This window comes from Physeter macrocephalus, chromosome 20 (assembly GCF_002837175.3).
Source record: "Physeter macrocephalus isolate SW-GA chromosome 20, ASM283717v5, whole genome shotgun sequence".
NCBI lineage: Eukaryota > Metazoa > Chordata > Mammalia > Artiodactyla > Physeteridae > Physeter > Physeter macrocephalus.
Genome location: NC_041233.1, coordinates 57,993,311 through 58,008,273, shown reverse-complemented (window position 1 = coordinate 58,008,273; position 14,963 = coordinate 57,993,311).

The following is a 14,963-nucleotide window of genomic DNA, read 5'->3' as shown; positions in this document are numbered from 1 at the left end:
GTCAGGAAGAATCTTGGGCCTGGTTTGAGGGATCCAAGGTCAGGAACTTGGGCAAAGCTGGAAGATCCAGGCAGCTCTTGAAGGACGGGGCTGATTAAGCTGCAGAGTCTAGAGGGTAGGGAAGCTAGTGGCATCTGCTGTTGTTCTCAGGGAGAAATGATGAGCAGGACTGCTTCTACTGAGCACCAAGGAAAGGAAGGATGAATACTGGCTTCTCTGTTTGGGTACTTGCTGGTGCTGGACACTGTGCCATCCATTAAAAGCCTCCCAACTGCCCTATGAAGCAAATATTCTTCTCCCAGTTTAATAGGTGAGGAGACTCCAGGGCACATGGAAATTAACTTGCCCAAGGATCAGCTAGAAAGTGGTGGAGCTGGGCTTTGTGTCAGCTCAGGTGACCTCCACTGCCCGTATGCTTGCCTATGTCACTGGACTCTTCTCTAGCATCTTATTAGGACCCTAGAGTAGTACAATTTTATGCAATTTCTGCCCTGAGTCCACCCTGGGTTCAGAGGGTTCAAAGAGCCCAAGAGCCCAAGACTAAGAATCTCTTGTGTCTTCCTTCCTCGCTTCCCAGCTTCCCTGCACTGCTGGGCCGGCTCACCACGCTGCCTAAGCCCTTCAGCTCATAACCTTGGGCTGGCATTTGCCTCCTTATCCCTTGCCCAGTATTCTAAATCTTGTAAAACTTTGCCTCTTTTCTCAGATGTAGTCTACTTAGTAAATATTTTAGTCTCACTCTGTTCCCTTGTTCAGCAAGCCTTCACTGAGCACTTCTTTGCCAGTCACTGGTGGTGCAAAAAGTGGCAAATCCAGTCCTAATGGGAGAGCTAGGAAGGCAGTTACAGTACAGCAAGGAGGGTCCTGTGATGGTGGTTTGCACAGGACTAAGGAAGAGTGGTAGGTGCCCTATATTGGTCAGGGTCTCAACAAGAAAGAGTTTGGTTCCTTCAAAGTAGGATAACTGGGGGAGGGTTTGTTTATAAAGGAAGAGCACCATAGAGGATAGTGCAGTAATGCAGGGCTAGTGGTTGGCTTGGCTGCTGCTCTCCTAGCGCTGAAGGGACCAGAGGAGGGAGTGAGATTTGAGAACCTAGAAGGAAAGAGTTGTGTAGAGTGTCCCTCCTCATAGTGACCTTTAGCACTAACCTTCAGTCGAGGAGCATGGCCAGCCTTAGGTAGTCTCAAACGGAGGGAGCCCTGATCTCTCTTTCCTCCCTCCCTCTGATTTCCTTTAGGGCTTCCACTGGCTGAACCCAAGTGGAAGCCAGAAGGCTCAGAAGCCCCACAGAGGTCAGCCTTAAAGGGCAGAGAGCAAGGCGGGTGTGTTGGTTTTCTATTGCTGCAATACAAATTACCACAAATTTAGTAGCTCAAAACAGCACACATAATCTCACATCTCCTCTGGGTCAGGGGTCCAGGTGTAGCTTAGCTGAGTGTTCCGCTTAGGGTCTCACAAGGCTGCAATCAGTGTCAGCTGGGCTGCATTCTCATCTGAGGCTCCACTGGGGAAGTATCTAGTACTTCCAAACTCCCTCAGGTTATTGGCAGAATTTCTTTCCTTGCAAGAGTCCTGGAAAGTTCTTCAGAGCCAGCAATGGTGATAGCAACTGCTAGCAAGACATGGTCTTACATAATGTAACATAATCATGAGAGTGATATTCTATCACCTAGCCACGTTCTGTTCGTTAAAAGCAAGTCCCAGGTCCTACCCGCATTCAAGGAAGGGGGATTCTGGGACTCCCCTGGTGGTCCAGCAGTTAAGACCCCGCACTCCCAATGCAGGGGGTCCAAGTTCGATCCCTGGTCAGGGAACTAGATCCCACATGCCGCAATTAAAGATCCCGCACGCTGCAACGAAGATCCCGTGTGCTGCAACTAAGACCGGTGCAGCGAAATAAATAAATAAATACTTTAAAAAAAAATGGAGGGGAGATTCCACAAAGGCATGAACACAGGAGGCAGAGGTCGTGGGGGCCACCTCAGGATCTGTCTGCCACAGTGGGGATGGACCTAGAAGAGCAAACTGAAGATACTCAGCACAGGTACCCAGCTCAGAGAAGGTAACACCTGAGCCTTCCTGAAGATGAGCAGAGGGCAGAGAAAAAGGGAACAACCTGTGCAGAGTCTCAGAGGTGAGGAAGTCATTAGTGTGTCAGGGATCTACCAGTCATTCATTCATTGTGAGGCCAAGGAGGTGAGGGGCACCCAGTTCCCGGTGGTCTTGTTGAGAAGTCTGGACTTTACCCTGAAGGTTTGGAGTGGGGGTGGGCGTTGGAGGATTTTTTAACAGGGGAGAGGTACATCATATCCCATTTTGAGAACATCAGAGTGAAGAACTGAATAGGGCAGGAGGCAGGAGATCAGTGAGGAAGAGCAGTGTTGGCCATCCAAGTGTAGGATGAAGGGAGTATAACCAACATATTATAATAACTTTAGATGAAATATAACCTTTAGAAATTGTAAATCACTATGTTGTACACCTGAAACTTACATAATACTGTACATCGACTCTACCTTAAGGGAAAAAAAAGGCCAACCCATGGTGTGGCAGTGAGGATGGAGAGAAGAGAACAGATTTGAGAGCTGCTGAGGAGGGAGGAGGAAGTGTCAACAGACCTCAGTGACTGCCAGCCTGGCTGCACGGGAGGACAGGGAGGGCTGGAGGATGACTCCTGGGATTCTGGCTTAGTGGCTGTACTAGTTTCCTATTGCTGCCATAACAAATGACCACATTTATTATCTTACAGTTCTGGAGGTCAGATGTCTGACATGGGTCTCACTGGGCTAAAATCAAGGTGTCAGCTGGGCTATATTCCATTTCCTTTACCAGCTTTTAGGGGCTACATGCCTTCCTCGGCTCATGCCCCTTCTTCCAGTTTCAAAACTGGCAATGCAGGCCAAGTCCTCATGTGACATCTCCTTGACCTGCTCTTCTACTTCTCTCTTCCACTTTTAAGGACTCGTATGGTTACCTTGAGCTCACCCAGATATCATCTAGCATCTCAAGATCCTTAACTTAATCACATCTGCAAAGTCCCTTTTGCCATGTAAGGTAACATACACAGGTTCCACAGATTAGAACGTGTATATCTGGGGAGCCGTTATACAGGGTACCATAGTAGTACTCGTCTTCAGTTAGAGAAAGATGGAGAAAGGATCACGTCTGGGGAGATACTGAGTTCAGATTTGTATATACTGAGTTTGCAGTGTCTGGGTTTGGTCCTTTGCTTGGGGATAGATTTGGGAATCCTCAACACAGACCTGGTGCTGGAAACCATTTTATGAGGTTACCTGGGGAAACTATGTGTGGTAAGGAGGTGGCAGGAGCTGAGCCCTGGAGAAAGCAGGGCTCTGGCTTTTGTCCCTCTTTCTTCACCTAGAAAGTCCCCTTTCTAGGGGACAGATGGAGGCCATGCATGGGGCAATGCTCACATTCTGTTTTCCCTAGTGAAGTGGTTTCCAGTGGTGCCCTCTGTTTGCCAGGCAGCTCTTTATTCTCTGCGTGGGTGTGAGGGGCAGAGTAGTGGCCAATCCTAGGGCGTCATGGGGCTTGGGCCAGCACTGAGGGCCTTGGAGCAGACTGACCTTCTCAAGAAACTTGGTGCAAATAGTAAAGGCAGCTGGTGCTCCAAGCATGTGCTGGAGTTTGGATATATGGTCCTTGCACTTGCTTGGTGTTGCCCTGGGAGGCAGAGAGCTTGTGGAGAAGAGATAGGCAGCCTCCTGTGCCAAGCCCCAGAGCTACTGGAGGTCTTCGTTTCAGTTCTTTCTGTAATCGCTGGGTCCAACTGGGGATGTGTGTGTGCACTTGGAGGGAGGACACCAAAGGAAAAACTTTCCTGTCTGTTCCCCTGGGATGGGACCTAGAGGCTCCATTCTTCTGGGAGAGAATATCCAACTCAGGAAAGCAGGGAACCAAGCCTGATCCCAAGAAGGAGGGCTGGTTGGAAGGGAAGACCAGCCCCAGGATAAAGGCCTGGTTTACCCAGTTCTCCAGCCAGCCTGGAACCAGGGGGTAGGGGAGGAAGGACAACAGGAGCTTTTATAGGGAATGAAGTGACATCAGTCTTGATTCTGGAATTGGACTGGGCTGGCCTCCTGTGCCATATGTCTCCAGAGGAAAATGGTCCCCTCTTCCTTTTCTTCTGACACCAGCACTGAGCTTGAGACTGAGCCAGTCTGTAGACCTGACTTCAGAGGTACCACCTTCACAAGATCAGTGGCATTCTTAGCTGGCCCAGCGTTTCTTGCTTCAGATACCAGTGGAAGTATCCAGGCCACCCCCAGAAAAAGTGGGCAGTGACCGTAGGACTCTCCTGTCATACCATCAGTGTCCAGTATGGACACTTAGCCAACAGGTTCTGTGAGAAGCCTGGCAGGCTAGACTGGCAGATACAGTAGTGAACAAGACACAGTCCTGCCCTTGTGGGGTTTACAGTCTAGACTGGAGGGTATAAATGGTAGAAAACTTGGAAAATACAAAGAAGTTTGAAAAAGAAAAATTGTATTATGATAGCCACTGTAATATTCAATCATTTTATTGCATTTTCTTCCTTTTTTCTCGTATATTTTTACATTGTGTGTGTCTACACAAATATTTTGGATCACACATTATAGTAAGTATGGGAGCACAGGCCTCCGGACACGCAGGCTCAGTAGTTGTGGCTCACGGGCCCAGCCGCTCCGCGGCATGTGGGATCCTCCCAGACCGGGGCACAAACCCGTGTCCCCTGCATCGGCAGGTGGACTCTCAACCACTGTGCCACCAGGGAAGCCCCTGTTTCATGCTTTTTTAAAACCATTGTTTCTAGTAAAATATACATAACATGAAATTTATCATTTTAATCATTTTTGATGTATTTAGTGGAATTATTACCACCATCCATCTCCAGAACTTTTTCAACTTCTCAAACTGAAACTCTATACCCATTAAACAATAACATCCTATTCCCCTCTTCCCATAGCCCCTGGCAACCACCATTCTATCTTCTGCCTCTCTGAATTTGACTACTCTAGGGACCTCATATGAGTGGAATCATATAACGTTTGTTCTTTTGTGACTAGCTTACTTCACTTAGCATAATGTCTTCAAGGCTCATTCATGTTGTAGCATGTGTCAGAATTTCCTTCCTTTTTTTTTTTTTTGCGGTACGCGGGCCTCTCACTGCTGTGGCCCCTCCCGTTGCAGAGCACAGGCTCCGGACGCGCAGGCCCAGCGGCCGTGGCTCACGGGCCCAGCCGCTCCGCGGCATGTGGGATCCTCCCGGACCGGGGCACAAACCCGTGTCCCCCGCATCGGCAGGCGGACTCCCAACCACTGCGCCACCAGGGAAGCCCCCCTTCCTTTTTAAGGCTAAATAATTTTCCATTTTATGTATATAGCACATTTTTTTTAATCCATTCATTCATTGATGGACATTTGGGTTATTTTCACCTTTGGGCTATTGAATAAAACTGCTGTGAGCATGGGTGTACAAAATCTGTTCAAGTACCTGCTTTCATTTCTTTTGGTTATATACCCAGAGTGGAATTACTAAATCATCTGATAAATCTGTGTTTAATCTTTAATCTGTTTTTTTTTTTTTTTTGAGAAACCACTATACTGTTTTCCACAGTGGCCGTACCATTTTATATTCCCAGAAGTAATGCACAAAGGTTCCAATTTCATGACCATTTAAAAAAGTTATTTATATTTTTATCTTATAGTTAGCAGTAGGTGAACAGCAAACAATAGAGGATATAGAGTGGGGTTTTGACTTACACTTCCTGTTCCTCCTCACCAGTTAGAGGTGGAAAACCCTTTGCCTCTCAAAACTCAGGGATTAGTCCTCCTGCTTTCAAGAAGTCTCATTTTTAATGACCATGTAATGTCCCACCACACAATGCACCAGAACTGATAATACTCCTACTTGTAGAACATTTAGATTGTTTCTAAATGTTTTACTCTTATAAATACCACACAATATATTTACAGAAAAGGCTTTTTCCAAACACAAGAGGGAAAAGCTGCTACCCCTCATATATACATAAAATAAGGAATTGACTCATGTAATTATGGAGGCTGGTAAGTCCAAAATCTCTAGAGCCAATGTTACTAGGTCCATTACAATCAGTATGGCGTCATGGATTTTTACTTTAATAGGTTATAATTTGTTAATGCCGTTTGTTTCGATGCTCAAATTGTCCTAGATTTGGCCAGTGGGAGCCCTTCAGTTTGGCTTCTCTCTACTTTTGACATGTTCCCATCATTCTTCAAGTACTTACTTACCTTCTGGCACAACAAAAAGTTCCAGGCGCATTTTGTACTTTCCCAACCCTAGATTCAGCCATTTCTCCAGTGAGCTCTGGTTTCTTTTAATGGCAGATGGTATTTAGGCACCAAAATCTGAGTGCTAGGAGTTATCATTGCTTTTGGGGTGTCACTTAGTGGAGAGAGCTAGGAAATACACACACATATATCACACCCACACCCACATCTTTATCTATTTCTATATCTGTCCCTCTATTAAATACCATATTGATACCTCTAATTCCAAAATTATACCTATGAGGCTCATTCTGTCCATGCTTTTTTATGTATTTCTAACTTTGACATGTTTACCAGTTTTTAACATTTCTGACAATGAGAGAAACCTGGCTCTCATTATCCACAGTACATTTACACAGAAGGTAGTTTCAGAATTACCAACTAACTGCAGAAAGTAAACCTACTAACCAGGGTTCAGTATTTTACTGTTCTTTTTGCCTTTAGCCTGATGACATATGGTCAACATACTGTGTACAGAAGGTACTTGGGTGGCTTCTTTTTTTCCCCTCTTCAGTGTGGTTATATTGTTCATCTGAAGTACAGTTAAGTTCACTAATTTATGTTTGTATTACATTTAGCATTTTCCTCCATCCTTGTTTATTTTGAGTATGTGAAAGCATTATCATTGATCCAAAAAAATGTATATTCAGAGAAATGTCATACACTCATACATCCCACACCCCACAGTACTTTCCACCTGATTCCCTCCTATTGATATTGCCTGTAGATAACCAATCTTATTTCTGATTTATCCTTCCTGTGTTGCTTTTTGCAGAAATGAGCAGATACATGTACATTTTCCTGTCTTCTCTTTCCTCTTCCTCAAAAGGTGGCATGCTATAGTACTCTTTTGTTGTTTTTACTTACAGTTTCCATATCAGTTTGTAGAGCTCTTCCTCATTCTTTCTTATATCTGCATAGTACTCTTTGGACCACTCTCCTATGAATGGGCGTTTAGTTGCTTCCAGTATTTGGGGATCACAAATTCTTAGAGTGGGATCGCTGGGTCAAAAGGTAAACAATATGATGGGAGTTCCCTGGTGGTCTAGTAGTTAGGATTCTGGGCTTTCACTGCCGTGGCCCAGGTTCAATCCCTGGTCAGGTAACTGAGATCCTGCAAGCTGTGCAGCATGTCCAAAAAAAAAAAGGGTAAACAGTAAGTAATTTTGTTAGGTGTTGCTAACTTCCCCTCCAAAAAGGTTGTACTAATTTGTATCCCCACCAGCAACATATGAAAATACCTTTTTCCTCACAGCCTCACCAATAGAAGGTAATGTCATACTTTAAAATTTTTGCCAATCTGATAAGTGATAACGGTATCATTGTTTTTTTTAATTTGCTTTTGAGTTGCAAATGAGTGAGATTGACCATCTTGTTGTATGCTTAAGGGGAATATATCTATAGCTATAGTTTGTGAATTTTTTTTACTATTAGTTCTTTGGGGTTTTTTTCCCCTCAGGTTTTAAAAACAGCTTTATTGAGATAAAATTCACATACCATACAGTGTATGGTTAGTGGTTTTTAATATACGGTTTAGTGGTTTTTAGTATATTCAAGAGTTATATAACCATCATCACTTAAAGTGTATGGTTTAGTGGGTTTTAGTATATTCAAGAGTTGTGTAGGGCTTCCCTGGTGGCGCAGTGGTTGCGAGTCCGCCTGCTGATGCAGGGCACACGGGTTCGTGACCCGGTCCGGGAAGGTCCCACATGCCGCGGAGCGGCTGGGCCCGTGAGCCATGGCCGCTGAGCCTGCGTGTCCGGAGCCTGTGCTCCGCAACGGGAGAGGCCACAGCAGTGAGAGGCCGGCGTACCGCAAAAAAAAAAAAAAAGAGTTGTGTAACCATCATCATAAACTAATTTTAGAACTTTTTTTAATCACCCTCAAAAGAAACCCCACACCCATTAGCAGTGACTCTGTATTTGTCCTTAGTCCTCAGCCTGAGGCAGGTCTACTTTCTGTTCCTATAGATTTGCCTATTCTTGACATTTTATGTAATATAAATATATAATATATTACAAGTTATATTATTTATCATATCACATACATGTATTCATACAACATATGGTCTTTTGTAACTGCCTTCTTTCACTTAGTGTGATATAATGCTTATAGTGTTCCAGGTGGTTTCCGAATATTTATTCCTCACAACAACTCTGAAATAGTTACTGTTACTGTTATTATCCCCATTTTATAGATGAGAAAACTGAGGCATGGAGAGGTTAAATATTTTGCCTGAGGTCACACAGCAATAAGAAGATGGGCTTTGGAGTCAGGCAGACCTCAAGTCTGAAGTGCATCACTTGCTTACTGTGTGACTTATAGAACATTACTTAAACTCTCTCAAGTGTCTTTTTCTCATGTTAGTTAAATGAGGATAACAATGGCTGAGTCACAGGGTTGTTGGAGAATTAAATAATATGGCATCAGAAAAGTGCTTAGTACAAGGCCTCAAACTTAGTAGGTATTCATTTAATTGTAGTGGTTATTAGTAGATAGAGCCAGGTAAAGGCCTGGTGTACTTGACATGGTTGGTTGGCCCTGCTTCCCCTAGCATTTAGGTGTATCTGAGATGCCAGCTTTTTTTTTTTTTTTTTTGATATAATTCACATACCATGAGATTCACCCTTTTAAAGTGTACAATTCAGTGCTTTTTAGTATATTCACAAGGTTGTGCAATCATCACCATTATTTAATTCCAGAACATTTCCGTCACTCCAAAAAGAATCTCTATACCCATTAACGGTCATTCCCCATTCTCTCCTTCTCCAACCCCTTTCTTTCTGTCTCTATGGAGTTGTCTATTCTGGACATTTCATATAAACGGAATCATACAATATGTGGTCTTTTGTATCTGGCTTCATTCACTTAACATAATGTTTCCAGGGTTCACCCATGTTATAGCAAATAATCAGTACAGCGTTCCTTTTTATTGCCAAATAATGTTCCATTGTATGGATATACTATGTTTTGTTTATCCGTTTATATGTTGATGACATTTTGGTTGCTTCCACTTTTTGGTTATTAGGAATAATGCTACTGTGAACATTAGTGTACAAGTTTTTGTGTGAAAAATGTTTTTGGTTCTCTTGGGTATATACCTAGGAGAGGAACAGCTGTGTCATACGGTATATTTAACTTTCTGAAGAACTGCCAAACTGTTTTCCAAAGCAGCTCTGCCATTTTACTTCCCACCAGCAAAGTGTGAGTGTTCCAATTTATCTACATCCTCGCCAACACTTGTTACTGTCTGTCTTTTATTTTGGACATCCTAGAGGGTATAAAGTGGCACCTCATTGTAGTTTTGATTTGAATTTTCCTAATAATTAATGCTGTTGAGCATGTGATGCCATCTTTTAGGTCAGCTTTTTCTGCTTACCCACACTCTAGAAAGTCTCTCCCAGGTTCCTGTTTGTCTGATTGGTACCTTCTTAATCAGGTGCTTTGGGGGAGACTTTTGGGCAGGTTCCAGTGGTTGCACAACTATGCCAGGATTCAAGCCACATGTTTTTCCTGTTGGCAGGTTTAATGTTACTCTTGAGGCTGGCACAGCCATTGCCTAGGCTCACTAAACTGCTGGGACAAAGCCAGCTTCTCCCTTGAGCACCTCAGTGAGCAGGATCAGAAGTTCTTGAGCTGGAAACAATCTTGAGAGGCCGTCTCATCCATCCTTCTGCAACAAGACAGTTAGAACCCCTCCCTGCCAGACTGGGGAGGATCTGTAGTATATTCCTTTAAGAATCTCTGTAGGAAGAAATTCCACTGGGCTCCTTTACCACCAGCCAGTATTTTAGCAGCCTTCGGTGTTAGAAAGATTCTTTGCTCTGACCCAGATCCCACCTTCTGCAGCACGTGCCGATTTCCTCTCACACTTTCCTTTCTTGGAGGATGCGCGAGACAGCTGCTCTCCAGGAGGGGCTTCATCCTCTGGTCAGATAAATCTGCTTTGGCTGGAGAAGCCTTCACTTGAGGGAATGCAGACCAGACCAGGCCTCTCCAGGGGACCTTAAAGACTGAATGATCTTGTCACTGGGCTCTTGCCTGAGCAATCTGCTTTGAAGAAGAGGCCTTCTGACAGGCTCCAGGTTGTGTGTTTATCCTGAGGCTGGGCTATTCCAAACTCATGTTTCAGAGTTTAGAGGTTGCATCCAGCCAGCCTGGTGGGTGGTAATCAAACGCAGGTGGAGACCATCTGGCCAGACCTGTCCGTCTCAGCCAGTCAAGTGAGGGCCGGCCTGCCCACCGCAGAGCTGGCCCAGAAAGCACCCCGTGTGGAGGCAGATGGTGTAGAAATGTGTGTGCGTGCATGCACAGCCATGCACGTGTGTGCGTGTGTGCACAGCCCTCCTTAGAGAGGCGGTGCTGCTTGGATGCATGTGGCTACTCTCTCTGCATCTGAGGGTTCACCCCATCGCACAGTCTGAGGAGCATATTTCTTTTAGTCTGTTTCTCAAGTTTTTGCGGTTAGAAATCATGTATTTTTCTTGGCCTGAGATGAAAGCCTGGGAGTAATGGTCTAATACATTTTACAAAGCTGCCTCTAATTGGCGGCTGCTTGAAATCTTCCCTTTGCCCTAGTGACCCATCTCCCTTTGTAGGGTTTTAACTCCAAGTCAGTCTTGCATTACCCCAGGTTTTCATACCCCTTGCAAGCCTATAGCCCTTGGGAGGCAGCTCTTACACCCTCAGCTTGCTTAGCTATTCCCTCAGCCTTTCTGCATAGAATTGCCCCCAAACAGGGCAATTCAGCAAGGAAAGAAAATAGCTTACACTGCATCCTGCCAAGCATCTTCTAGCCTGGTCTCCAAAATTCTAGGTGTGTACCCCAAAATGGAGTGTGCCTCCCACAATTATAGATACTCAGAGAAAATAGTGATTCTAAGGCTTCCTTTTCAGTCCTTCAGAGAACTTGGCTTATCAGAGGTGAGCTCCTCACTGCAGCAAGTGTAGGAGGGCTGGACCAACTCGGGTACACAAGCAGGGCTAGCCCTGGTGTCAGAGCTTCTGAGACGTTAGCACCTCTTTCTGCACAGTTTCCCGGCCTGGCCCCTTGGGGCGATGATGGTGATGATGGAGGAAAGATGCCACATGGAATCCCAGGGTTGGGCACTGACTGCATCACTGCCCCTTCAGCATTCTCCCCTCTGACCGCCTGTTCCGGTAGCTTGGCTCACAAGGAGGTGTTGGCTGTCATCTTATTTTATGGCTTGTATTCGTATGCTGAGGAGTTTAAATGTGTATAATCATTGTGGCTCATGTTTGTACAAGATATAATTACTGAAAATTATATCATGAACATAGTTTAACTTTTAACCCTTCCCATGCTGGCAAGCCTCCTGTAACTCTCAGGAGCCCTCCCTGAATGCTTCCCTCACCCCAGGAGGTGCCACCACCAACCAGCCTTGCTCTCTAATCCACATCATTTCCCTCTCTGGCAGAAGTCCATTTCAGGGACTCCCGTGGAGACTCAGCCTCCTGGGCGTTTCCTAGCAGACAGGGAGGCAGGCATTGCTCCCCTGCCTCATCTCCCTATGATGTTTGTGGCCATCATCATTCTGGGCCACTTGGGGATGGAAAGGGAGGGCAAACTCTGCTTCCTCAAGGTTCCAGTGATTGAAGGGTACACACGGGGTGCCAGGTTTCAGGAAGAGCATGTGCTGATTGATGAGTGCATGTGGGGTGCTGGCTTTCAGGAAGATCATGGGCCCTCCCAGTATTTGGATATTTGGAATCTGCTTTGGGACCCATCCTCAAATGCTGAGTTTGGAGGCCAGCCAGTTTAGCCCAAGGACTGTCCCCTTGTGGGGCAGGGTGGAGGTGGGAGTGGAGAAAGGGTCTCATCCTCATAGGGCATACAGCAGGACATATATCCTTAGCAAACTAAGTAGGTGCTTATTAATAGCTTGAAGGAATAAAGAGTGTGAGTAAGGATTATTTTCAGTAATGGAAATCTTCCCTTTGCCCTAGTGACCCATCTCCCTTTGTAGGGTTTTAACTCAATCATACAGAAAGGAATGTTCCAGAGCCACAAAACCTGGAACTCGTAATTCAGAGTACCAGCAGGGGAATTTGATTGGCGGGGCTGAGGTCACACACATGTGCTGTAGCTGGCAGGAGGGCAAGGCTAGAGTTCTGGTTCCGTATTGGCTATCGAGGTCCTTCCTCCCCTCAAGGCTCAAGATTCTTCCGACTAGGGGGTTTGGATGCCGAGCCTACCCAAAAAGGGGAAGAACTTTAATTAGACAACAAAACAGTGTTTTCCCTAAGGTAGTTAAACATAAAACATTTGCTTTTTATTCCTTCCAGATTCACAGGAACAGATGGACCTAGTGGTTTTGGCTTTGAGTTGACATTTCGTCTGAAGAGAGAAACAGGGGAGTCTGCGCCCCCAACATGGCCAGCAGAACTAATGCAAGGCTTGGCCAGATATGTGTTCCAGTCAGGTAAGAGCCCCAGGAGCTGGCTGGTGTGGTTGTCCTTTCACCATGAGCCTGCTTGGGTTGGGAACCTGAAGGTATATTTTGATGTCCGTGGAAGGACCTTTCCTGGGAATGCTACACTGCATTTGTACCATAAGGGTGGCTTGTTTCCTGGCGTTTCCTGGGTGGAAAGCTGCCTATGCCATGGGCGGGAAGGATGTGTCATATGACCTCCTGCAGCGGGAGTCCCTGACACCCTGAGCCTTGGTTGCGGTCTGCCAGCCATACTTCTGATTCCCAGCGAGCCAAAGGCCAGCTCAGCATGGAGCTGACCAGCACTTTCTCTGTCTGCCCCTTTTCCCACAATTAGCACACTCTTTGCTCCCTGATGCCAGTGGCCTAGCCACCTCCATTTCTGGGGCACGAGCACACATGTTAATCTTGGCTAAGTCTAGGGTTAACAGTAGAGGATAGGGCAGAGAGAGAACAAATTGCCTTGAGCTTGCTCCCTCACAGTGTGAACGGGAAGTTGGAATCAGGCAGGACCTTGACAGTCAGAAATATTGTTTGATTCAGATGATTCAAGTGCCCTCCAGGGGATGGTCCTGTGCCCCTGGTGCCCTTCTGGAGACTGCTAATATGGAACCTGAAGTGGGGACTTTGTGCTGGGAGCCTTGGTCACATGCTCTTGACTCAGCCTGCCTATAGTCCTCAAGTGGGATGAAATGTTGGAGTGGAATTCAGTACCTTTTATGGAGGGTTTCATATCATCTGAATGTTTCTGTATGGTTAATTAATTGCTCAGAAACATTTCCCATATGACTTTATATTTTGTTTCTTTGGTTTGGTAATTAGTTTTCAAATGAAAGCTAGCACAGTTTTATCCAACTCTTGCTCTTTGACTGTCATAGATAGCAGCAGACTAGCATCTAGGCCAGGGAATCTCATAGTATGGTCCTTGGACCCCTGCATCAGAATCAGCTGGAGAGCTTGTTGCAAGCACACATTCCTGGGCCCCAGAGGAGATCTCTGACTTAGAATCTTTGGGGGGTGATGTTCCCAGATGCTCTGGTAGAGACTAAATTTGGAGAACCATAGATCTGGCAACTTCTCTGAGTATAGTGACTTTTTTTTCAGCCTTGAGTAGGCTATAAATTGGGGGTGCAATTGACCACCTAGGTTGAAACCCTCTGCCCTCGTTTCAGACCCCTGGGGGTCAGTTGTTGGCTGGATGGCCATCATGTAATGGGACTGATCCTTAACTACCATCTACCATTGTGTGGCCTATGGGATAGCACCCTTTTGGAGGCTACAGTGGGTCTTCTGTAAGCAAGGGTTCCCAAACCTGGCTGCTCATGAGATCCTCTGGGATCTCAACACACTGAGTTCCAAACCCTCCCAGAGGGCTCTGATTCAGTTGGTCAGAGGTGGGACTGGGACATCTGTTTCTTAACCAGCTTCCCGGGGGATCCTAATGCAGCTGGTCTGGGGATGTTGTTTGGACTCTGAAGGACTGTTGACGGGAAGAAGTATCATTCACAGGGGCAGGGGAAGCAGGCTGCTTTAAGTAGCTGGCTCATGTGATTTGGTACTATCCTAGCATCTAGGTCTGTACAATCTTTTTTTTTTTAAGATTTATTTATTATTTATTTTATTTATTTTTGGCTGCATCGGATCTTAGTTGTGGCATGGGGCATCTTTCGTTGCGGCACGCAGGCTCTTCGTTGTGGCACGCGGGCTTCTCTCTAGTTGTGGCATGCGGGTTTTCTCTTCTCTAGTTGTGGCATGCAGGCTCCAGGGCACGTGGGCTCTGTAGTTTGTGGCAAGTGGGCTCTAGAGGCACACAAGCTCAGTAGTTGTGGCACACGCATGGGCTTAGTTGCCCCGTGGCACGTGGGATCTTAGTTCCCTGATCAGGGATTGAACCCGCGTCCCCAGCATTGGAAGGCGGGTTCTTTACCACTGAACCACCAGGGAAGTCCCCTGCACAATCTTTTAATGTTTGAAGATTGTGCCAGGAGTCTTCTGCCTGAACCCACTGTGTCCCCTTCTCTCCCTTCTTTGATGCCTGAAACTGATGCCGATATAGAACTGTCTTTGAGAAAACAGACATTTCTTCAGTCTAATGCTCTCCCAACTGACCTATTTCAGCTCCTGGAAAATAGACATTTCTTGACGTGGAATTTGATCTACTATAGGAGATGGGGCTCTAAAGACTAGGCAACCTCTTGCTT